We start from the raw sequence: 24,467 nt of genomic DNA, 5'->3' as shown, positions 1-24,467 counted from the left end.
TTTACAAGAGGCTTTGAATTTGCCAGATTGCTTGCTGAGCCTAAAATACTGCACGCATGTGGTGACCTTGACGTGGCTATTTCCATGAATCCTCTTTTCCCTTAAGCCATGGCCGACATTTCCAAGTCACACGGCAGGGATCTCTGTCTTCCCGCTAATGATCATTGTACAGGTCCGGCCCATTCTCTGTGCACTGCTCACTCCCTGGCATTGACTCTGCTCCGATGGGAGTGGAGGGGAATAGAGCGGGGCTGCATGTGACCAGCTCTTCCCTTTATAGTTCCTTTGTCGAGGCAACCTTTGGGTAGGAGAACCCTTTCTCTGTCCTGTCCACTCCTCCCTTTGTTTATTCACCCACTGTTGAATGGGAAGCACGGTGGCGGCTGTGAGTGTACAAAGAGGGGGCAAGGTGTGGACTGGCTTTTGACGAGCTGAATGTAGGCAGAAAAAAAGACATAAGCCAAACATCAGTGGTGATTATCTCCAGGTGGCAGGTTTAAGAGTGGTTTTTATTTTCTTCTTTGTGGGTATCTGCATTTCTGATTTTTCCTTCAATGAGAGTATATTAGTATGTGTGCAATGAAAGTCATTCAAAGGGTGAGTATGTGGCCATCAGGTGCTGAGTGCATGGGGAGGTGCGGATGAAAATACGAGAAGAGAGAGGAGGACAGTGTCATTGCCTGTCCAGGTGGATCTGAAGACAGTTTTGGAGAAGGTCATCATTGAGCTGAGTCTGGAAGTTGGAGGGAGGTCTTGGGTGGACAGCTGTGGGATGGTGTGCCCTGCACTTCTCTCATGTGACTCCCAGCTCTGCGGCTCTCTGCTGAGACAGCTGCCAGGTTCTCAGATGGCTTTGCCCTTATCCCCACAGTATCACATTGCTCCTTAAGAAAATCCCTTGTCGGGGCACCTGGGCGGCTCAGTGGGTTAAAGCCTCTGCCTTCAGCTCAGGTCATGATCCCAGAGTCCTGGGATCGAGCCCCGCATCGGGTTTTCTCTGCTCAGCAGGGAGCCTGCTTCCCTCTCTCTCTGCCTGCCTCTCTGCCTCCTTGGAATCTCTGTCAAATAAATAAATAAAATCTTAAAAAAAGAAAGAAAGAAAGAAAGACCCTTGTCTAAAAGCTCGGAAGGGCCCTTCTTTGGGGAAAGCAGGAAAGCTAGAGGCACAGATTTCAGAGGTAAGGGATAGTGGCCATGCCCCCTGCTCTCTCATTCTGTAACTAAGGGCGGGCAGCTAGAACCCTGGCCTCAGACAATTTTAGCCCTTGTCATGTTCCACCAACTGGCACACTCCAGCCACTTCAACTCCTCACTCTCTACCGCCCCCACTCCCTGGCTTCAGCATCTTGTCTGCCTGGGAAGAGTGCTCAGAGAATATCAACTGCCACACAGCTCAGGTGTTTCTCCTTGGGGGGTTCCTCATCCCCAAACACAAGCTCGGCCCAGATCAATCTGCCTAACTGTGGCTCTCCGGATGAGATGACCGTGTGGGTAGAGGCAGCAAGACCACGTGGACTGTTTCTGTTTTAGGTTCACCCAGTTGCCTTAGCAACAGGAAACAAAAGGAGGCACAGCACCACCTACTAGGGCCCCATCCCTCCACCAGAGAGGCAGGGAGAATGAAGGGAGCACTGGCCTGGAAGTGCAGAGGCGAGGCTTCCTGCCGGGGCTCTGTGGGCCACTGGCTGGCTGCTTCCCACAAGTCACCTCCCCCCTGGCCTATTCTAGAGAGAATGGAGACCGAGGACTCTCTGGATGGGCTAGAAATAATGTCAAGGAGCACAGTCCTCTGTTTTCTGTGGCTTTGGGCACAGGAAGGGTTTCAGAGGGCAATTCTATGTCAACTAGTCTTCAGCAAGCTCACTTGCCACTCCCCACCTGTGAGACAGGAATGTTTGCTGACCAAGCAGGCGACTCAGCTCCAAGCAAGCTGGTTTTGGGCCTCACCTGGACTCCCAGGTTGAGTATCCCTTTATCTGGGATAGGAGGTAATCCTGACTCTGATCCTTGAACATGAACAAGTAGAAAGGAAACTGAAGAAATCAGAAATAATTATGAGCAACACAACTGTACAAATATCTATAATAATAGAAATGATAATAAAAATAATCTCCTTGGTATGGCCTTTGAAATTTTCAGGGAACTTTCCTATCCATTCTCTTGTCACATTCTTGTAATCACCCAGTAAGGCAGGCAGAGAGCAGATATTACAATGTCTGTGTTTCAGTGAAGGATACTGAGGCACAGGGAGGCTGACATCCTAGGGTCTCTTGGACAATGGTAGAGCCAAACCTGGGCCTCTGTCCTCTACCCCTTGGCCTCAAGACTTTTCATTGGACATGACCCTTGCGAGCTATTATGACGTAACAGAAGCATTCTCCAACCTTGTTTGTAACTGTGAGTCTTGGACTTAACACATGTCAGACACCTATCTGATAAAGCAAGAAAATCAAGATTCATTCATTCAAAACTAATTTTATTGAACACCTACTATTGTGCCAAAGCTCAGAGCTAGGCACTAAGCATTCAAAGATGAACAAGATGTGGTCTCTACTCCGGAGCAGCTCCCATCTATTAGGCAGTTACTCTGGCTTAATTAAATCTCTCCCAGTGACACTGGATGTGAGTCACCAACCATGAAATCCCCAAAGTGTCACCTCCTACCCTGCAACCTTTTTGGTACCCCAAAAGAATGCCGCTGTGGCTGTATTTGTGATAGGAAAAGGCCTACTTCTCTTAAAATTGGTGGAAGGCTAACCAGGAACAAGGAGAAAAGAAGCCTTAAGCCAGTGCTCACGGCACCTCTGGCTCTGGCTCTGGGTGGAGCTGCAGGGAGACGAGCGATATCCCTTGGCTTGGTGAGGAAAGCCTTGGGAAGCAGCCTGCCAGACAAAGGCTGAGGGCTGACAGGGAGTTGGTAAATAGCTGCAAATGGATGTCAGGAGGAAACCCGAAGCTCATTCTTTGAATGCTCTCGCCATTAAGGTCCCATCTCCATGGATGGGGAGTTGGGGGCCACACTCCACCTTCAGCAGGTAATTGTCTGAAATTGATGTGTAGTATCTTCATGGTAGAGGCCTAAAAGTGCAAACCAGCTCAACAGTGGGGGACCCCATCCCAAAGCCTGAAGGAAATGGTTTAGCATTTTTACCTCCTTCTCTACACTGGGCCAAACATGCCTTGTTCTACAAACAGAAAAAACATTCATCAGCCTTTTATACTTTCTTAAAGCAGCCTTTATCTGCTCAATAAAATGGCAATGAGGGGACACATTTCCACATGAAGGATCCAAATTTTCAGGCAAACATAAGGCTCCAACGATACACTCTTAACTTACAGAAAACCACCTCTAACTTAGCTTTCCGCTTTCCTCTGCAGAATTTGTAGCCCAAACACATACTGTGCGTTAAACTTGGCAGATCTGAAGGGACAAGTGAAACGGCTTCAGAAAAGCCTGACTGAGTTCGTGATACAAGTAGGAACATCCGAAGGGAAATTAGGGCCCACATGGTTTCATTTTTAAAGTACACGGACATGACCCACATCAGCGGAAAAAACATTCTTTGCTTTGTTTTGTTTTGCTTTTTAAGACCACCTTTACATGAGCCCATCTTTTTTTTTTTTAAATATTTTATTTATTTATTTGACAGACAGAGATCACAATTAGGCAGAGAGGCAGTCAGAGAGAGAGGAAGGGAAGCAGCCTCTCCGATCAGCAGAGAACCCAACTGATCGGGGCTCGATCCCAGGATCCTGGGATCATGACCTGAGCCCAAGGCAGAGGCTTGGGTGCCCAGGCACCCCACATGAGCCCATCTTTTAAAAAAGCAAAGAAATGCCCTAAGAACCAGGCTGCTGGGGCAAGTGGTAAGTGGAACTGGGCTATCCCCATGTTGTCAACATAGAAAATTAGACCCCGAACTGGGAAGAGGCCTTAGAAGTCATCTAATTCATAGGCTTTATCTCCCACAACCTCCATAATAAAGCGGTAACTTGGGGAGCAACCCTTGATTGGTCTCCCACTTGAAATCTGGGACCCGTGTAAAGAATGTATATTTGTTTGCTAGGTTGGCTATAACAAATTACCACAAACTGGGGGGCTTGAACACCAATCTGTCCTACATTCTGAAGCCCAGAAGTCTGAGATCAAGGTATCGGCAGTGTAACTTCCTTCTGAAGGCTCATCGAGAGGAACCATTCCACCCTCCTCTCCTAGCTCCCCACAGGTTGCCGGCCATCTTGGGCACTCCTTGGCTTGTGGAAGCATCGCCCTGATCGCCGCATTATGGATTTAGCTGGCATTCTCCCTGAGCACACCTCTGTCTCTGCGTCCAAATTTCTTTTTTAAAATAAGGACACCAGTCATATTGAATTCGGGCTCATCTTAATTTAGCTAATTATATCTGCAATAAGCCTATTTCCATCTGAGGTTAAATTCTGAGGTACTAGGGTTAGGATCTCAACATAGGAATTTAGGGAGGAAACACAATTTGACCCATCACAGAACTCAAGCTACACTGTATCTGGTCCTCATAGCAAGGCTGCAAACCTGGTGTACTTATTCTACAGACAAGGCAGGCCCTGAGAGACAGGCCGTACTGGGGGGGCACAGCCAGGCAGATGTGGGTGGGAACCAGGCTGCCTGGGTGGTAACCCAGCCCCATCTTCCATGAGTTAATGAATGTGGATAGGTTGTTTTATCTCCCTGTGCCTCTGTTTCTTCATCTGAGATGAAGACAGGGATAATATGGGTCCATGATTTCAAAACTCTAAAAGCTCCAAATGCCCAAAATTCCATTTATAACTCATTTGATGGCAAAACTTGACCTGAAATAAATTCATTTGGCACAAAACCTGTCTTGAGTTGATCTAAGGCTGCTTATCATCTTTATTTATGCAACGTAGACATCTCCCTCCAGAAATATAAGCATGTTTGATTGCAGGATACTACTGTTGGAGGTATTGTAGGATGTTACATATGTTGATATTATATTATGTGTATGGAACATACGTGCTGGATTATCTTTCTCAAGCTCCCAAATCTGAGGTCTCTGTCCTTGGTTTACAGATGGCTGTCTTCTTTCTGTGTTCTCGCATGCTCTTTCTTCTGTGGGTGTGTGTGTCCTAATCTCTCCTTAATCTCTCCTTATCCAGTCATATTGGATTGGGGTCCACCCAGTGACCTTATTTTCCATGTGATTATCCCTTGAAAGGCCCTGTCTCCAAATGCAGTCACATTCTGAGATTCAGGGAGGTAGGATGCCAATGGATAAATTCAGGGCTGGGGAATCACAGTTGGGCCCATAATACTATCTTAAGAAACCAGATGAAGCACCACTCACACCAGATGTGTCTCACACACTTGATGGCTTACTTCTGCCCCAGTGGTTTCCAAAGCATGGTCCGGGATCACCTGCAATCGAATCCCTTGGGCCCTTAATAAAAAATAAGCCTGCTGCAAGCCCCTGAGTCAGACTCTGGGGGAGAGGACCGCGGGGCCCGGGAATGGATCTTCCTTGTTTCTTACATTCATGCAAAAGCTTAATTAAGGGGATTCAGGAAAAATGACAGAGCAAGGTTGCTCCCCACCCCCGCCCTGTTGCTATTATCACTGCAGCTCCCCCCTCCTCAGGGGTGAGGAGGACAGTTCATCCTGATGCTCCCACAGCGTGGTTCACGCCCCAGGCCCACGACACAACCTGCATTTCTGCTCAAAGCTAGCCTCCTGGTCCCATCCGAATAGATGACGCACAGCTTCACCGTGTGGATGGCAGCCAAAGAGGCTGTTGGTGGTGACGTTCTGCAGAGCCCGAGGCTGAACCCGAGAGCAGAGCTGGAGGTGGTTCAGGTCGTGGCTGACTCTGCAGAGGGGCACTGCTGGCTCCCTGCCAGACCACCTAGAGGGCATAGCAGGGCCATCCATGAGAGCGCGGACTTCTGTCTATGACCCAAATAGCCAACATGAGCCTGCCAGGGTGGCTGTCTGCTCTAGGGACACACATATGCCTATGCCCACGGCCATGCCCCACACCTGCATCAGGGTGGCCACCAGTCTACCCCGTCCACCATACCAGCAAAACAGCGGGGAGTGGACTCTCACCAGAATGACCTTCCGGGTGCCATGACAAGTCATCATCAAAGCCGATGGTGGTGTTCCATCCCTCACCTTTCTCTGCTGGCTCCAGCTTGCATTTCTCATGCCTTAAAATACTTGCCTGGCTGAAAATGTGGTGACTCACCTGGACTGGGACTGACTATAACAGGCAGGAAGTGCTTTCTTCTGAGGAACTGTCAAAAACCAGCGTAGCACCTGAGGTCCTTCATGTCACACACATTGCTCCTGTCGAGGCAGAGGTGTATTTCTTGCTTCCTTGTCAGAGCTGGAGCTGCCAAGGAAGGTAAAGTGGTCAGGGTATGTCAAACCTTGGCATCTATACCACCCCAAGTTTGAGGAAATGGGGCAGGTTCCTCTGAAAATCTCCTCCTCATCCTCTACCTAGTGCAAGGTAGGCCCTGTTTTTGATAGGGCTCAGTCTCTGAATCCCGAGTACCTCAATGACTTATGAACTTTCTGAAGCTGGTAATTTGGAAACCTTGAATTAATTTAAACTTGAATTAATTTAAAAAATAGGATAAAAAATTAGACTGTCAACTAAACTCGGTTTATTGGTTCTCTCAGTTCCACCTGAATTCCACAAGCTAGACACTGTGGTAAACTGGAAAATCTAGTACTCTGAAGTCATTGTAATGAACGAATACACTCTAATGAATATTAAAAGGGATCAAGAATGTGAAAGGTGACAGCACAGAGTCTGGCCCATAAATGCTCATTCCTTTTCCTGTCCTGTTTTTTTTTTTCTGCAATTTGAGATGAGCATAATTTCTGGCTAACTAATATTCTCATATTGGCACATTTCTGCATGTGGCTTTGCAGACGTTTAGAATGTCATAAATAATTTTTCAAGAAGAATTAGAAATTGCGGGGATACAGACCCTGAGACCAGCAGTCGCCGAAGTCAGAGCGGGGGCAGCTCCAGGACCAGCACAGGGAGCCTGCCTTCCCCCATGTGCGTACTGCCTCCTTTTCTACATCCTGTCTCTCATCCTATCTACCCCCCTTCCCCTGCCTTCTGCTCTCTGGTTAGATCCAGCTCCAGTCCCAGCAGACCTCTTCCAGATGTCCAGCCACAAAGACCTGTCTTTCCCTCCAGCTCTTCCAGTCAGAATGTCAGTTTTTAGTGTTTGCTGAATTTTCCCCTCATTCTTCCACTTGTTTGGTCTCCAAAGAGAGTCCAGGAGCACCCCCTTACTGGCTAGATTATTATGGAGACATGACTTGACTTCTTTGAAACCCCACCTCCCAGTCTGTAAAGGGGGATCCTAGATTGTTAGGTTGTCATGAAGACTGATGGGAATAAAATGCGTATCAGGGTAGTTTGTGAACTGTCAAGTGCCGAGAAAAGGATTATTCAAATCCCTCTTAGCATGTATACCTTCCTGGCACATAGTAAGTGCTCAAAGATTTGTGCCAGGTTATGTTTTAATTAACAATGTTTGCCGTGGGAATGCTGTCTCGATGCCCAAATGCACCGGGGGATGTCCTGAGCAGTCCCCCAAGGGTTCCGTTGGGTCCCTAATGTGGCTCCTGAAGGGAACCTGACCCGTCCAGGCTCATGTATGGGAACATCCTTATTTTCAACCAAGAGTCTCTCACCTTGTGGGGAACAAATGAAGCCCCAAGACTAAGAATCCAAATCTTAGTTTGTTCCCACCATCTCTCACCTAGAACTTAATTCCAGCACAGTACCTTCCCTCCCCTGTACTTTCGGGGAGTCACTGGGGTGAGGCATCCTTCGTGTACTCACTTACAAATCCGTGCCCGGGTGCCAGGCACTGCCCCTTCCCACTGCTCTGCCATCCCGCTCTGGCAAAGCTGCCCCGTGGAGGTGAGGTCTTTCTCTCCTGTTATGCACGTTTATGGGGGTCTCATCACAATGACCCTGAATCTCAGTGTCTTTAGGAGTATGTAGTAAATAGTCCCGTTAGCTTTTCCTGACAGCTCTGTCCAGGAACCAGCCATGGATCCAGCCTGGGCAGGGCCAAGGACAGATTCAGCCACTGTAACCACGGGGTCCTCAAAACTCCTCCTTTCTCCAATGCGGACCCTCTGCCCCTCGGTGAGCTCACTGGACTTGATGCCTTGCAGCTCTTCCAGAAAGGCCGATTGCTTTTCCCTGCGGGGTTTCCCACTAGCTTGCCAGACATGACCAACTCTTAGCCCAGGCTCCAGATTGCACCTTTCCCCTACCCAGATGAAGAAATGAAGGCTCAGAGTGTCAAGTCATTTACCCAAGGTCATACAGCCAACAGGTGGCAGAGGCCAGGGCCAAGCCCCAGAGCAAAGTCCGAACCCCAGGTTCTTTTTGATCCAAATCCCATGATCAAAGTGGCAACACAACAAGGTGTTCTGGTCCCGGCGTCCACACAGGAGAGCACGCTGTGCTGGTCAGTTTATTGTATGTACTTCTATCCTCCCTAGGGGCCTAAGTCTCTTTCTACTTGATTTCTACTGCAATTATGCTTTAGGCCCTAAATATTGGAGATTTCTTGCCCTTTCACCTTCCTTCCCTCCCTAGCTGCCCTCCCAAGAGAACTACAATTGATTTCAGTGTTATTTGGCTTATGGTTAAAAGCACTAAGGGGCTTACACAGGTGACAGAATAAGGCAAGAGCCAAGAACCACCTAAGCCAGTGTTAGGAGATAAACACAGAACCCTTGACTTCTTCCCAAAGCCTTCACATCTGGCCACCCTACCCCAGCTCTGTGCTCCAACCTAAAGGTCCTGACTCTGAGTTCTCATTCTGCCCCCCAGCCTGGTAACCAGTACGGCGGGGTCTGTGCCTCCTTGTCCCCACCCCAACACAGGTGTTCCTTCTAGCCCATTCTAACGATGTGGTGTCTGCTCCCTTCCTGACTGATACTTCCCTTTTGAGGGGGGGCCTGCACCTAGACTGGGCCCCAGCGCTCTTGGTGCGGGCCCTGACCTTTTATCTTCACTTTGCCTAAGTTCTCTTTGGGGATATGGATGTCCATCTCCCCTAGATGCTCTCAAGGTACAAACCTTCTTCTCACATGTAGCATAAATATCCCATTTCCTCCCCAGGCATGAGCTGCCAGATAAGAAAATTTTGGGGGGACAGGGTGGGGTTGCACACCAGCCTGTGTTAGCCTGAGCTGGTCACGTCTTGGGCACTGTGGGGTCAGGCAGCTTGCTGCTGTCTTTGGTGGGCTCCCAATGCACCACCAGCCACAGTTCTTGGGGGCCCAGGTAATTAGGGAAACTGAATTTAGGCCGGATCTCTTAAGACCCTATTTTGTATTATATACCCCCACCCCACCTTTGTCATCCTGCCATTCCTGCTTTGTTTTTCTTCATAGTACTTATCCCCATTTTGACGTACAATTTGTCCGTCTCCCTTCCTCTAGAAGTAAGCTCCCTGAGATTGTGGTCTGCTTTGCTTGAACAGGGTCTAGCCTGTGGGGGCAGCTCAGTGATGATAGAACGTTGAATATGTTGAATGGGGCACTGCGACGCCCATGGCCTAGGCAGGCAAGGCCAGAGCACATGTCCTGAGGTGCCAGGAAGACCAGGAGTTCTCATTTCTTAGCTGACACAGAGCCCAGTTGCTTCAGGGCTGCCAGGGCGGATTTCTAAATGTCCTCCATCTTTTTGGGGGAGGGGGGATTCTAAAAATACTTTCCTGGCACAGCACTGGTGGCTGTGAGAAATGCAAAGCCTTCAGGCAGCTTATCATTCCAGCTAGCCTCTGAGCCATCCACCCTGCTGAAAAATCAATCGACTGTTCCTTCCCACGAGCCCTCAGCATGCCTGCACACCTCTGTGGGCCTCCCTGTTACTGGCTTGTCTCCTTCCTTCCCAGATGTGGGCCTGTCTGACTCATCCTTGCATCCTCCAGTGCCCAGCATAGAGCAGGGAAGCCACGCAGGGTGTGATAAATATTTGATGAAGAAACGAATGCCTGGATTCCACATGCAGAGAAAGCCGGCCCCTTCTGAATTAATTATGTGACTCAAACGTCAGGGCACGATGATGAGTTTATTTCTACTTATTGTGAGTAATGATTTTTTTTTCCCCAAAGAGTTTTTCAATTCTGAGATGTAAATTTTTTAAATTGCGAATTTTAAGATATCCCTTATGGAACAGTACTATTTCCAAAAAGCACAGCATATATTTTAGAGTAAAATTGATGATTATTTTTCCTTTCCTAAGAATTTAAGTATCTCCTTTTACTTAGAGCTGACTGTTAAAAAAAATTATGGGTGGAATGTTTTATAGTATTGAAAACAAAAGTCTGTGAAGAAAACCCAATGCTATCTCTCCTTGGATAATTAAACTTTTAATTTATTATAAAAAATTCTTTTCTTCTTTTATTTTTTTACGGGCAATAACAAATTATCTAGTTTCTCTTGGACTTAGGAGAGGGTGATTTGCTTTAAAAAGAGAAAATAATGCACAGAGGAGAAAGTAAGACACTTGTCTTCACATTCATAAGAGGAGAGACTATTTTCTAAATGCATTTGTGAAATGCACTATGCTTTAAACCATACTGGACACTTAGTTGATTATATTTATCTAATTCAATTATTAAAAATGTAATCAGTATCATAAAAAAATTTAAGAGGGGAAAAATCCTGCTTTGATTTACTGCTTTTCTATATTAGTTATCCAAATGGATCAATTTATGGGTAAATGCTCAAGTGACGATTCATTTCATGCTGTGGAGATACTCCACTCAGCCCTGTGTTTAAGAAAGTTAACCCCCAGAAGGCAACAGTGGTGTATGTATGCTTCAATGTGCCTACTTGCCCAAAAACCAGTACCTCGTTTTCTATCTACTAAGAGCATCCTGATTTCCTTTAGAGAGCCATACCTCTCCCCACTCTCAGTCCCTGAGGTGAGAAACAGTCACGTGACCCGGGCTTGGCCAACCGGGGACTGGTTCAGAGACGGGTTCATGAGTAAAGCTGGACCAATGTAAACATGCCCTAGTACCGTTGCGGGCACTATTGAGAAAGACATGCTCGGAGCTGCTGCCTGAAAGTGATGTCCATATAAAGGAAAGCAGGTGAGTGGTAAATTCAACACACACAGCAATGTGGATGTCTCAATAAAATGGAATTTTCCTCGTTTGCCCATCACCAATCTGGAGGCACTGGTTAGTAGGGGGAGACACTGGTTTAAGTCTTGGTCCAATCCAATAGTTTCGATATCCCCTTTGGGAACACATTCAGTTTCTCAGATGGCCTTGCCCTTCTCCTGCCTCACCAATAAAGATGATGGTGTTTGGCTCACAGTCACCTAAACCCACCATTATGGTTGACCTGATCGATCAATGCTGAAATATGCCTGGGGCAGTTGGTAAACAGGCTGTCCTGAGTTCCCTGAGCAACCCCCTGTGCCCCTTGTCCAGGACTCTCCCCAAGCTCCTCACAATTTGTCAACAAAAGGGTTAGTGCTAGAACAGCAGAACACCTCCATTCAGACTGGTCAGTGCCTGGGCCTATAAGGACTTTTAAGTGTTTCGATCACCTGCAGGGTCTATAAGGTGGAAGTCAGGTGGTGTGTGGCTTCTGTGCCCTCATAGTATTTGAGAGAAAGGGAACTCTTGGCCTTGTATGGTCCTAGAAGATAGCTGCCTGGAGTCTGTCCATCTCAGTGTCCACTTTTCCTGTCCTAGGTGGACTGCCAGCCTCTGATATGGACGTCTGTGGATGCTGAGTTGGTGGTTCATCCTCTAGATTGAGACAGTGCTTCCAACAGAGCTCCTTGGCTGGCTTAGTCTCTGCTCTCTCAGGTACTTCTGACTTCTGGCCATGACTTTCTGCCCTGATCCTAGGGATTCCCTTGGCAGCCCACATCACTGAGTCCCCCTGTTACAGTGCTCACCTCTGGCAAGCTGGTCGCAGACTTGCTGCTACATTTGTGTAGGGTCTAGGCTGTAAGGGGACTAGCATAGAGTGGGAAGTCCATGTTGGGCCTCCCTCCATCTGACCAGCGCAAGGCTACCCAAGGTCTCCTTTTCATAATTTCAGGGGGGAGGGGGTAACATGGGAGGTCTTTTTCCGCCTGTGGGGTTAGTCCTTACTTTTCCAATACTATTGCTCCCCCTAGGCCTCTTTCCTATCTTGTTCTGCTGCTTCCGTTCCCCCATGGTCCCCTCTTCTCTTCCTGTCTAGACCTCTCATACATAAAACTCCAATTTCAGTCTACCAAACCCAGTCCTTGTTCTGCTAAAGAAGAAAGTAATGGGGGCGCCTGGGTGGCTCAGTGGGTTAAGCCTCTGCCTTCAGCTCAGGTCATGATCCCTGGGTCCTAGGATTAAGCCCTGCATCAGGCTCTCTGCTCAGCAGGGAGCCTGCTTCCCCTTCTCTGCCTACTTGTGATCTCTCTCTCTGTGTCAAATAAATAAATAAAATCTTAAAAAAAAAAAAAAAAAGAAAGTAATGGAAGGTAGGGGGTACTTTCTCAAGGTTAAGAGCTTGAATTACATGGCCATTGTCTTGCTCCAAACTCTACTTTTGAACTGTGAAGCTAAGTGTTGCCTTTTCTTTATCTCTGCCTATCTTCTGGGAAGATCCTTCACCCCCCCACTCCCACCAGGCAGATGAATGCCTTGAGTACACTGAATTCATATGTCATAATCCCTACTATTCCCAACAACATCTTTTAAGTCCCTGAAACCTAACCCTACCTAAAGCCAGTCTACTCAGTTCAGCAAACTATTGGATTCCATTTTGGGTTTAGGTGGTTAGAGTTGGGTTTCAGTCACTCACCACCCAGAGTCCTGACAGACCTGGTAATAACAGGATCTATGTCACATTATTTGGGATGGCATTGGGCATAATTCTACATGCAAATGAGGTTAATTAAATGCACCTGACAGTCAGATTGATGCCATGGCTAGATCCATGACTCAATCAAAGCTTGTTTTGAAGAGCTCCTCAAGTCCATCCCTAACCCTTTCAAGTGCATTGCCTCCTCTCACATGATAGAAAAAAGAGAATGAAGGAAGAGCAATCCTTCCTTTGGGTTACATGGGGACAGAATACCTTCTCCTCCCGTGCACTCCTGTGGAGGTTGTACTCAGACCCCATTCTCTTTCTCCCTATTGACCCATCCTGTCTCTCTTGACCCTGTCAGCATGTTTCAGTTTCTCATAGTAAGAAGACACTGACAAAAAAACTCACACAGCCTCCCCAGCTGTCATTTCCCCTTCTCTGCCCAACACTTCTGAAACAGTGAGCTATACCCACTCTCCCCGCTGCTCCTCTTCCCTGACTCCATTTGCCTCTAACCCCTTGTGACCCAGTTTCTGCTCTCATAGCCCCACTGAAACCAGGGTCATGTGAGTCATCGATGACTTGACTTCCTCATGGTCCAACTCAATGGTTACATTCCACTGTTCATGTGCTGGGCATCTCTGCGGCATTTCCCACTCCTGATCACTTCCTCACCCTAGAAAACCTCCTCATTTGGACTGCTTGATGCCTTTTTTTTTTTTTTTTAAGATTTTATTTATTTGACAGAGAGAGAAACACAGCGAGAGAGGAAACACAACCAGGAGGAGTGGAAGAGTGGGAAGCAGGCCTCCCACTGAGCAAGGAGCCCGATGTGGGGCTCAATCCCAGGACTCTGGGATCGTGACCTGCTCCAAAGACAGTCATCCAATGACAGGTACCCAGGTGCCCTGACGCTATTTTTTTTTTCTAGTTTTCTTCTCACTTTTCTGCCCTTTTGTCAGGACCCCCATCTGACCCTTAGGAGCTGGTATATTTCAGGTTCACTTCTCATCCACCCCATGATCTTCCCATTTGGCCTGCTCTCTCTGGACCATCTCATCCCAGCCCCAGCTTCAGTGATGACCTCTGTGTTGACTATTTCCCAGGGGGCACTTCTAGGCCTCTTTCTGGTGGGCTTGGCACACATGTTCCTAATTACATTCTGGAGGTCCCATGCACATAAAAAAATGTGTTCAAAACATGCCATCTTCCTCTCAGAGGAGTTTCTTTCCCTCTGGTCACGATCACAGTTAAGGGTGCCACTACCCGTGAAGTTGAACAAAGAACCTGGGAATCCTTCTGGATTCCCATTTTCCTTTTCCTTTTCCCTTTCCCTGCTTACTGAGCAGAACCTTGTACTTGGCAATATATAATGTGCCCCTACAGCCGTGTGCTTGAGTGGATGGAAGAACTACGGGGACACAGAAAATCAGGGCTCTCCAACTTGAGTTTAAAACCTTTTATAGTGTTTCAAGGCTCCTTCACTAGCATGAGGGCGCTGTCCCAGATGATCTTCATCTCTGGTGATCTACAATCCCAGACTCCTCCAATGTGCTTAACCACCATTCCTTCTCATTCACGTAAATCCACTTCTCCTTCTTGTGCCTGACTTGCCTACAAAAAGAGGACAGAGACCCCTGTAATAGAGTAGGACTCCAAACATAAATGAAACCACCTTTGCAGAATGCATTTCACTCTGATAAGAGCTCCTGATGTATCTTTGCAGCCACTGTGAGTCACAGTGACAGCTGGAAAAGGAGGGAGAGCAGAGGGCAGGTGGGAGCAGCTGGTGGAAAGATAAACAGAGACCATTTCCTCTTATCTCTGGAGTGCCAGGTCATGTCACCCATGTGAGTCTCCCCGAGTGCTGTGCAGGGGAAAGTACCTTCCCTCTTGTTCTGCATGACTTCTGTCTGGAAATGAGTATCTTGATGGTCTCATGAAGGCCTATGTGCCTACCAGTTCTACCTCAAAATACCCCAGGAACACTTACTTGAGTGCCTTTCACGTGCACTGATCGTTCTAAGCAATGTGTACCTTATCTCATTTAAACTCTGCGACCCAGGAGGTAGGTCCTATTTTATCTCTTTTATGCAGACCAGGAAACTACCGCTTAGAGAGGTTAGCCACTTCACTAAGGCCATCCAGCAAGCAGCGTAGTCTGGCAAATCATCAAAATCAAACCCAGGGCTGTCTCATTCTATGCCCAAGTCTGGGGCACCCATTGTCACACTGCTTCTGATGTATTCGTGGTTATCTTTCATACCATGAAGACATTTAGTACACCTCATCAAGGAACTTGATAAATGCTCACCAAAGGAGCACCTAAACCATGCCACTAAGAGCCGGATCTGGTCCCAGGTGCCAGAATTCAGAAATGCAGCTTTGGTCACTTCCCACCGCTTCCTTGGATCAGTTTCCTTGTCTGTAAAATGGAGGCATGAAGCAGAAGCCTTGTGGGGAGCCTGTGCCTTTAGCTTCCTGTGGCTCCCTTCCAACGGTGCACGCTCCCGGAGGTGCCTCCAGGAAACCGCGGAGCGCCTAACCCACGCAACTACCTCCTCCGCGGGCTGACCCCGGGACCCGCCGCCGACGCATGCGCGCCCCCCATCCCCCGCTTACGCATGCGCCGGCTCTGGCGGCCGGCGCGGCTGCCCGGGCAGTAGAAGCGAGTCCCTCCCCCGGCGGTGGGGAAATCGGTGTTCCCTGCCGGGAGGGGGAGCGCCTGCTAGGAACGATCCCGCAGGGGAGGCTCCCAGCCCTCATTAGGAAAGGCCAGAGCCTCTCCTAAGGCCCCTGGGAAAGCTGCTCCCCTCACGGAAGGGAGTGTTCCGGCCCGGGCGCCTTCGTACTGGACGTGCCGGGCGGCACGGAGGGGCGGTTCTGTCCCGGCGCAGATGGAAGCGCTCTCCCCGCGCCGCGGCCTGGGGCGTGGAGGAGGGGAACGAGGCGGGTTTTCCTCTCCCGCGCCGCACTCCTGATCGAAACGAAAATGTCTGAGGTCACCGAAGACCTGTATCTGGCGAGGGGTGGGGAATGGGACGTGTGAGGCGTCACTTGATAGTACAATCTGCTAAAGGGCGTCAGGCAGTGCGGGGAGCTGCTGCTTAGGGATGAATAACAAAACCTGGACAGCTATTTTTACACACTGATTGAGACGTGTGTTGTGTGTTGGGGTGTGATGGGCGAGGATGTGGGGAGAAAACACGTGCAGCCTTTTTCCTACCCATCCTCCTGTGATCTGATTCCTCTTCCTGCTGCAGAGTCCCTCCTCAGAACTTAAGGTTTTGTATTTTTTTGACACCGGGGAAGAAAAAAGGAGGCTAATCAAAAAGTTCCCTGGTTTGAAAGATAAGAAGGGAGCCAGTGCAGTAAAAAGTTAAGAGAAAGAACCTTAAAAAAAAAAAAAAAGTTCCCTGAATGGTGAAAATAAACAAGATCGCAGCATTTTGATTTTGCCTCTTTGATCCCCTCAGTCCTTCTTGCACTTTGCCATCTTTTCAATGTCCGAGTTGGAGGTTATCTTTTCCCTAGTGAGTTACGGTGGGATGATGACCTTTAGGAGGGTTGGATCAATGGGCTGGAGGAGCCAGGAATATGGAGCCCTTCTGCCAAATTGCCATTCAGGTAGTCACTCTTAAGGGTATAACTTTGTCTTACTAGGACTTAAAGTCCTTCCTCAAACAGGGGTTTTTCAGGCCATGATAAGTGCTAGGAAGGCAGAAAGTTGTCCAGAGAGGGTGGTTGCCTTGCATTTTCAGCTGGTCTGGGCCAGCCGGAGTCTGCGTGTGTGCTTTCCTCTGTCAGAATAAATGTAGTGTTGAGCTCACCAGTCCCAGGAGATGTGATGTGGGAGAGAGCTGCTTGCAGAATCATTGCTGACATCAATTCATTTTGGATTACTCAATTTACTTTGAGCTCATTTAACTTCATTGCATTTTCTTCCCAAGCCCTAAGAAGTCTGGAAAAGATACTAAATATAATTTAAAAAGTTAAACTAGGCATGAAATAACCCCCCAAATTAAAGTGAGGCTGTCGAGATTCACCATCTGAAGGGTTTGCTTAGGTGACTTTTAGTGTTCTTTTTTAAGACTTACAGAGACAAAAAAAAGAAGAAGAAGAAGAAAAAGAAAAGGAAACCGTCATGGAGGCAGAAAGGTTACCTGGAAACTCTTTATTTAATTTGTCACTTCTAAGATTCACCATATTATGATAAGGATATAGGGTGGGAATGTGTGGGGCTGGTGAAAGGGGGTGGAGGGGTAGTTTTAAATGATGACTAATATCTCCAACAGTACTCTTTGCCTTCTGCAAAGGGAGCTTGAACTTCAAAGTTACGGAGAAGCAATCTACCCTGAAAGCTGCCACAGCGTCCTAGACTCTGGCACAGCTGGGCTCTTTGAAGTTCATTTACTTCTTCTAATAGCAGGTCAAGGAAGATGGTATTTTACTAAGGAGATAATACAATCCGGGGACTCTTTCATAACAGAAGACCTCCAAACACCCACATTGTCTGTATGCCAGTTCCTTTTTAGCCAAGTTTGAGGGGTGACCCTCAAGCTATTATCATTGTTTTCATGCATGTTTGTTTTGTTTTTAAAAACATAGGAGACCGTCTGGGATGCCTGGGTGGCTCAGTTGGTTAAGCAGCTGCCTTCGGCTCAGGTCATGATCCCAGGATCCTGGGATCGAGTCCCACATCGGGCTCCTTGCTCGGCAGGGAGCCTGCTTCTCCCTCTGCTTCTGCCTGACACTCTGTCTGCCTGTGCTCCCACGTGCTCTCTCTCTCTCTCTCTAACAACAACAACAAAAAAAAAAAACAAAAAAAATAGGAGACCGTCTGTATTTAAATGGCTGCAGACCCTGAGAGCTTTCAGACAAGCCAAAAAAGTGGGAGCAGGGCCATCCACATACATCTTGGGGGAAAATTCTGTCCTAGTCCTCTTTCCTCCACCCCCCCCCCCCCCCCCCCCCCCCCCGCCATGTGGTGTACTTCAAATGTGGGCAAGTTGCTCTCCTCTCTAGCAACCTGTCACTCTGTCCATAGCAATTACACCCAGGTCTGAGAATCAGAAAACCAGACCTCTAAAGAGATGAGACCAGACCTTTAAAGAGATGAGATCTCACAAGAGGTCAGTGTCAATAATTTGTTATTGTGGGTATTCTATCAGATATCACATTTATTTGCAAGAAAAGAAAAAATCGAAACTGTCAGAGTTCAAAAATCAGTTTCTGTTTTGTAATATAGTACAGGAAAAAGGGTTCCGGAAGTGGCAACTTAATTTGTATCTAATTTCAGCTAAGTAATTGCAGACTGCTTCCAGCTTGAATGAGCAGTGAGGTATAGCTCGCAGTAGTTACTTATTTTAGTGGTACTCCCTCAGGATGAATGTTAGTTATTTTCAGTTGCATGTGGGAAAACCAAGGTCCGCTGCCAAGCCGTGGCAAGTTGGCATGGCACGTATGAGCTGTCAACCACGATACTTAGTTCTACTCAGATTCATTTCTAATTTTCAGTTGGCGTGTGACCTTTTTCTTGATTCAATTTGGGGTCCTGATCACTTCCTTTCTCTGCCTCCCTACCTTCCCACCTCTCTCTACCCACACAGGCAGCTTCTGGCTGAATCTATCTAATAATAACAGCGTGAGTGCCAAGTGGGTTGTATAAAATCCTTAGGGAGAGACGTGAAATAAAGCACACTGTTCTTCAGGGCTCCTAGGGACCAGAGTGTACCCATCGACAAAAACAAACTAAGATGCAGTGAAATTATAGGTCTTTCTATATAATTTATGAAGAATGGGATGATGCTGGGCTTGTGTCTTAAATAGCTCTCCTCTAAGTGGTAGGCGGCCTCCAAAGCAACCCCAGGGATCTCCACCTGTTAGTTTTCACACCCCGTGTAAACCCCCTCACCTGTGGGCATGGGGGCTGGATCTGGTGACTCTTTAAACAAATAGAATTTAAAAAGTAATGGGATGTTACTTCTGAGATTAGGTTAAAAAAAGACTATGTCTTTCTCTCAACCCACCCCCCCCACCCCACCCCACCCCCCGCCAACTGACATGTTGTGAGCTGCCTTATGGACAGGCCCATGTGGCAAGGAACACATGTTTTCAGCAAGAAGCCAGCAAGGACCTGAGACTGGCCAACAGCCACGTTGAGTAAGCCTGGAAGGTGATCCTCCCTCAGTCGAACCTTGAGGTGACCGCAGGCCCTGGCCAACGCTTTGACTGAAGCCTGTGAGACCGTGAGTCAGAGGACTAAGCTATGCCTGGATTATTAACCCACAGAAATAGTGAGATAATACATGTCTGTTGTTGTATTATTTTTTTTTAAAGATTTTATTTATTTTGAGGTGGAGGGGAGAGTGAGAGAAGCGCAAGCAGGGGGAGCAGCAGAGAGAGAAGGAGAACCAGGCTCCCAGCTGAACAAAGAAGCTGATGGGGGGCTCCATCCCAGGAGCTCAGGATCATGACCCGATCCCAAGGCAGAGGCTTAAGCGAATGAGCCACCCAGGCACTCTCATGTTTATTGTTTTAAGCACCTAAGATTTGGGGTAATTTGTTATGCAGCAACAGAAATTCGAATACTACACTAATGTCTAAAGCAGGTAGTTAAGATCCTTTGTGACCCACCAATGCTGTCTCCAGTCTCACCTCTGGCTATAGCCCCACTGTCACCCCAGGGCCATCACTTTTTCGTCACACCTCATTCTTAGGTATCTTTGCGTCTTTGTATCAGCTATTTTTTTTTCTGCCTGAAACAATCAGTCTCCACTTCTCCAGATAAATTCCCGCTCACGCCTTGACTTGGCTTAGATGGGCCCTCTGGAAAATCTCCCTAATTCCGTTGGGCCGAGCTTCTATCCCTGCCTATGTTGTCGCCCATCACACCGTGCCCTCCTGATTGACGGGTCTGCAAGGCTGCAACTCCTGGAGGGCAGGACACTTTTCTTCATCTTCCAGTCCTTGATGCCTACCCCAGCACAGAGAGAAAACCGCATTCCTGAGATGGATGGGTGGCTGTGCTGTAGAAGCAGGGGTCCTAGCAGGAGGGCTTCTGGTAGCTAGGTGCACTCCCAGCCAACTTGGGAATCTTACAAAAGCATCCCCTAAGTGTGCAGTAGAAAAATACGTCAATTAATTGGACCATACATGAATTTCGAGCTCTCGGTCAGCCCCTCTAACACTCCAGCAGCCCGCAGTGTTAAGCTCTCTTGGTCTTGTCCCAACCCTTCAGCCCTTCAGCCAAGGTCAAGGAGTTTGGAAGTTGACAATCCTATAATCTGAGTTGCTGTCATCCTGTCAACTTGTGACCTTTGAATTGATATGTTCCACGCATCATGGACCTTCTTTCCTTCATATTTAGAGAAAACTAGAAAGGAATCATGAAGGCTTCTCTAGGGACACACCTGACAAAGAGAATGTCGCATTTGTGTCTCAGTAATCTAGCCCACGAAGAGAGGGCTTATGGCGGGGGGGGGGGGGGGGCTGTTGGAGGATCGGACAGGTGTGGAGTACATTGTAAGCCTATCTGTTCCATCACCATGTCTTGACAATTATGCATCCTAAATAGAATTCCCCGCCCCCTGCGCTCTGCCCGCCTTTGCTCTCCTCCTGGTCTCGAACTCACCTGTAACGGCTTCCTAACTGGTCTCATGACATCCACTTATGACCTTTTCCACACTCTTCTCTGCAGGGCAGCTGGAGCAGTCCTTCTGCAATGCCTCTCTGATCACATGGCCCATCTGCTTAAGCCCTTCAGTGCCCACCCAACCCTGCCCCCCCTCACTGGCCACGTCTGTCTCAAGACCAGCCTTGTTGTGCCTCCTGCCTGCCTTGCTGTCTGTACTCTGGTCATACTTGAGTCTTTCCATGGTTAATCCTATTGGTCCTTCAAATTTTATTTCATTCATCCCTTCCTCAGAGAGTTCCCTGACATCTCTGATTAAACCAAACCCCTTACTATAGCCTCAGAGCTCCCCATAGTGCGGTGTCCCATAACTTGTGTGGGTATTCAATCAAGATCTCTCCTTTTCTATTGTGGAAGTGCCACGAGGGCAGAGCCTTGTCTGTTTTCCCTGACATTGTGTTCTTGGTACCCAGCCTGACCTGGAAAAGGGCAGGCCTTCAATTAGTGTGTATTGAGAGAAGGAAGGAATTATGAATCCATTGGGGGGAAAAGCAGGGAGAATGAGGATTTAATGGAACCCAAAGCTCGGGCACGGGAAGAGAATCTGAATGCACACCATCCTAAAATAGGATGGTGGAGTGTCTTCAGACTAATTATAACATTTGCAGAGGGCACAACATTTGTGGTTGTGTGTCTCTTTCCTTCCCCCAGGCCCCAACAGCCTCAGGGAAAGCCACAGATTTCAGGTCTGTCCCCAGAGGTCTTTGGCTCTGCCTTCCCACCCCTTCCACACTCTCCAGCCGCACTGGCTCTGCCCCCGTGGGGCCTCCTGAACGCTCTCCTTTGCCCAGGGGGAAGGGCTGGCTTGGGCAGAGAACCCCCAGACCCCTTTCTCAGGAGCTCCAGTGTTTGCGCCCTCTAGCCCAGCACTACCCTGCAGTCCTCACCCGGGGCACTGCTTGCTGCTGACTCTCAGTTTCACCCCGCCCCAAAGGGGCGCAGGGCTCACATTGCTCCCGCTGCTCCTGCTGGCGCTCCTGCAACAGTGGGGCAAGTGCTTTCCTCCGAGTGTGGAGAGTCCATCAGTGGACTGCAGTGGAGCATAGTCCATTCTCCTCTCCTCTCCTGGGATTCCCACCCTTCCTCAAGGGTCATCTCTCTCAGTAGTTTTGTGGCAGGTAAGTCACTTCCCCTTATTTGTTCACGAATCTTCAGTTGACAAATCTAAGATCTGCCAGTGGTTTCGCTTCCCACCCCTGTTCCTTCCAGGGCTCAGGCAGCCTGACAGGACTGAGGGTGGCAGCCATTCTTCCCATAAACATTTATTGCCTCAGAGGGAAAGAGAGACAGAGACAGAAACTGAGACACACACACACACACACACACACACACACACACACACACACACACCAGAGAGAGAGAGAGAGTGAGGAGCGAGCTGATGCCCTCACCCCAGGGACTTGTCATCTTCTGGGTTTCTTTACAGGTCTCTTCACCTCCGGATGAGATGCGTTCACCTCAGCTGTCAGGCCAGGGCTCAGACTCTGTCTTTTCTACACTAATTTTTGCCAAGAGGCAGGAGTTTAGAAGAACATTAATCTGTTTCCTTCCAGCTTTGCCTACACAGATGACAATATTATTACCCTCAGGCTTTCAAAGTGAAAGTCTACACAGAGATCACAGAGTCCAGGAGGGCTCCTGAGTCATTGGAGATAATTACCTTTTTTTCTTTCTAGGTCTTCCAGAGCTGTGAATCAGCAACGTGCAAAACGGGAGCTTCAGCAAAATTAAAGGAGGCTTGAAGTGAGCAAAGCAGAGCAGAGTGTGGGCAGGAGCCGAGGGCTGCCACAGTGCGAAGATCACGGCGTGTGTCATCTGAGGGAGCTCCTGGCAGTGTCTGCCTCTGCTGGGACAGTCAGATCACGGTGACTTGGGCAGAGATGGAAATACCCAAGCACAGCCACTGTACTCCAGAGGTGTGCGGTATCAGGACAGCCTGTGCCAGCCTCTTTCTTTCCCTGGCTCATTTGAACAAAGCAGTTGCTGGACTAACTCTGCTGTGCCCAGAGCCCATGACAAATTCAAATGGCTCTTCCCCTACTGCCTTATTCTGGAGGCACAGAACTGAGCACTTCTTAGTGGCACCGACCTGATCACATGGCGATCGATGGATAAGCTGTCGCTTCCCTGGGCTGTGAGCTCCTCCAGGTGGGAGCCTTGGCACCGTTTCCTCCGTGTCTCCAGGGCTGGGCATCTAGAAGGTTTCTGATGAACGAATGAATGCCTCTCCGGACATACAGGATGCACGAGAGGCTCCTACAGTGGGAATGTGTACAGCACCCTGTACATGTTTAATAGTAGAGCACCCTGTTGGTTCTGCACGGTTTGTAGGACTCAAAGAAGGAATAATTTGTCCTTTCTAGGAAAGGCAGGTCTCCTGTGGAGACCACTGGAGGGACAATGTCTGCAAGTTGGGGATGGGGGCAGGCCGAGATAGACAAAGGCCCCAGGAAAAGGACACAGGAAGTGGAGGTGTTCATCCCAGGGAGATCCCAGGGTCTCCAGGCAGAGCTCTGATTCTCCAGGAAATCCACAGACAGTGCTTGGGAACAGGCCGGTGGGAGGGCATGCTCTCAGGGAGCCATATTTCAGTCCTCACAAAGCCCTGCAGGATGACTCCCACACTTCCCATGCTTGTCCACTAGGGGGCAGGCAGAGGCAGGGGAAGAAGTGAGGTGGTGGCTGGTGGGCTCCAGAGCTGGGCTCTTCAGGTGGCCTATTCAGGCCCACATACAACACACAGGGCTGTTTGTATTACTCAGACGGCAGGGCCAGGCCTCTCTTCCTGCTTGTCATGACCTCTGCGATTTTATATGTGACATCAGATACCACGAGGCCATGGGAACCAAAGTATACAGCTTGGTGTGAGTGTTAATAAACAAATTTTAAAAAGTGATCCCCGGGGCACCTGGGTGGCTCAGTGCTTAAGCCTCTGCCTTCAGCTCAGGTCATGATCTCAGGGTCCTGGGATGGAGTCCCACATGGGGCTCTCTGCTCTGCAGGGAGCCTGCTTCCTCCTCTCTCTCTCTCTGCCTGCCTCTCTGCCCACTTGTGATCTCTGTCAAATAAATAAAATCTTTAAAAAAAAAAAAAGTGATCCCTGGTTTTCTTATTTTGCTCACCATTGGTGGCTTTTCTTGTCATGTCTCACGTATCCTTTATTATCCTGAACAATCAAGACATACCTGAATTCCACCACTTTCAAAATGAAAAGATAAATGAGGAAAATGTGCACTGGTCTCCTGTTCATCAAGCCTTCAAAACAGCTACTCATTTCCTCATCGGCCAAGTTACCTCTTCCTCTTGCTACCCTGCCCGGCACTTCTCCCGTGTACCAACACATCATTTCAAGGGAAAATTCTTTTCTTGACAATTCCCACATGCCTTGAAAAGTCATTTCCTCCTAAGAAACTCCAGGTGATGGAAGCACTTAATTGGTTTAAGTTTTTTTTTTCTAAGCATCAAGGATTAAATGAAAACAACACAACTCTCCTTCTGTACACATCATCCTCATATCGAAATTATTGGGCCCATGGATCTGGGCCTAAAATAACCAAGCTGAGTGTAAATGAATAAACGTTTTACTAGGCCAGACTACAGAAATGAAATTCTTTGTGTAGAAAGGAGTCGCTTCATACAAAATCAGAGGGTTTGAAAGTGGCATTCTCCTGCCTGCGGAGAATGTCCGCTTAGAAGCCCATCAACGCTTGATAACCTTAACAGAAAGCTTTGCTTTAATGAAGTTAAAGACTCTTTAATGAATTGCATCTTTAATTGGAATGAGAACAAACCAACCATAATGCATGAGCCAATGGAGAATGGAAGAACTGGCCTAAAAGGACTGGTTTTCTAATGGAATCAGAATTCTTATGCAAACCTTTTTATGTTGCAGTCTTTTTTGAATGCCACCCC

At 48.2% G+C, this 24,467-nt stretch overlaps 2 long non-coding RNA genes across 3 annotated transcripts; one reads left to right on the top strand and one right to left on the bottom strand.

The window, feature by feature from the left end:
• Window positions 1-263: 263 nt before the first annotated feature.
• LOC125099338 (uncharacterized) lies at window positions 264-15,423 on the bottom strand. Its single transcript, XR_007127120.1, has 4 exons — window positions 15,177-15,423; window positions 14,320-14,476; window positions 6,240-6,386; window positions 264-431 (listed from the first exon to the last, which is right to left on the bottom strand). It is a non-coding gene; the product is annotated as an uncharacterized LOC125099338 (long non-coding RNA).
• On the top strand, window positions 9,863-23,485 carry LOC125099328 (uncharacterized). 2 transcript variants are annotated; one of them, XR_007127107.1, is made up of 6 exons: window positions 9,863-10,133; window positions 10,944-11,148; window positions 11,761-11,877; window positions 18,936-19,019; window positions 20,562-21,673; window positions 22,232-23,485. It is a non-coding gene; the product is annotated as an uncharacterized LOC125099328 (long non-coding RNA). The 2 variants fall into 2 exon arrangements; XR_007127110.1 differs by lacking the exon at window positions 10,944-11,148.
• The last annotated feature ends 982 nt before the right edge of the window (window positions 23,486-24,467 follow it).

Source organism: Lutra lutra, chromosome 1 (assembly GCF_902655055.1).
Source record: "Lutra lutra chromosome 1, mLutLut1.2, whole genome shotgun sequence".
Lineage (NCBI taxonomy): Eukaryota > Metazoa > Chordata > Mammalia > Carnivora > Mustelidae > Lutra > Lutra lutra.
This window is presented reverse-complemented; position numbering and strand designations above follow the sequence as displayed.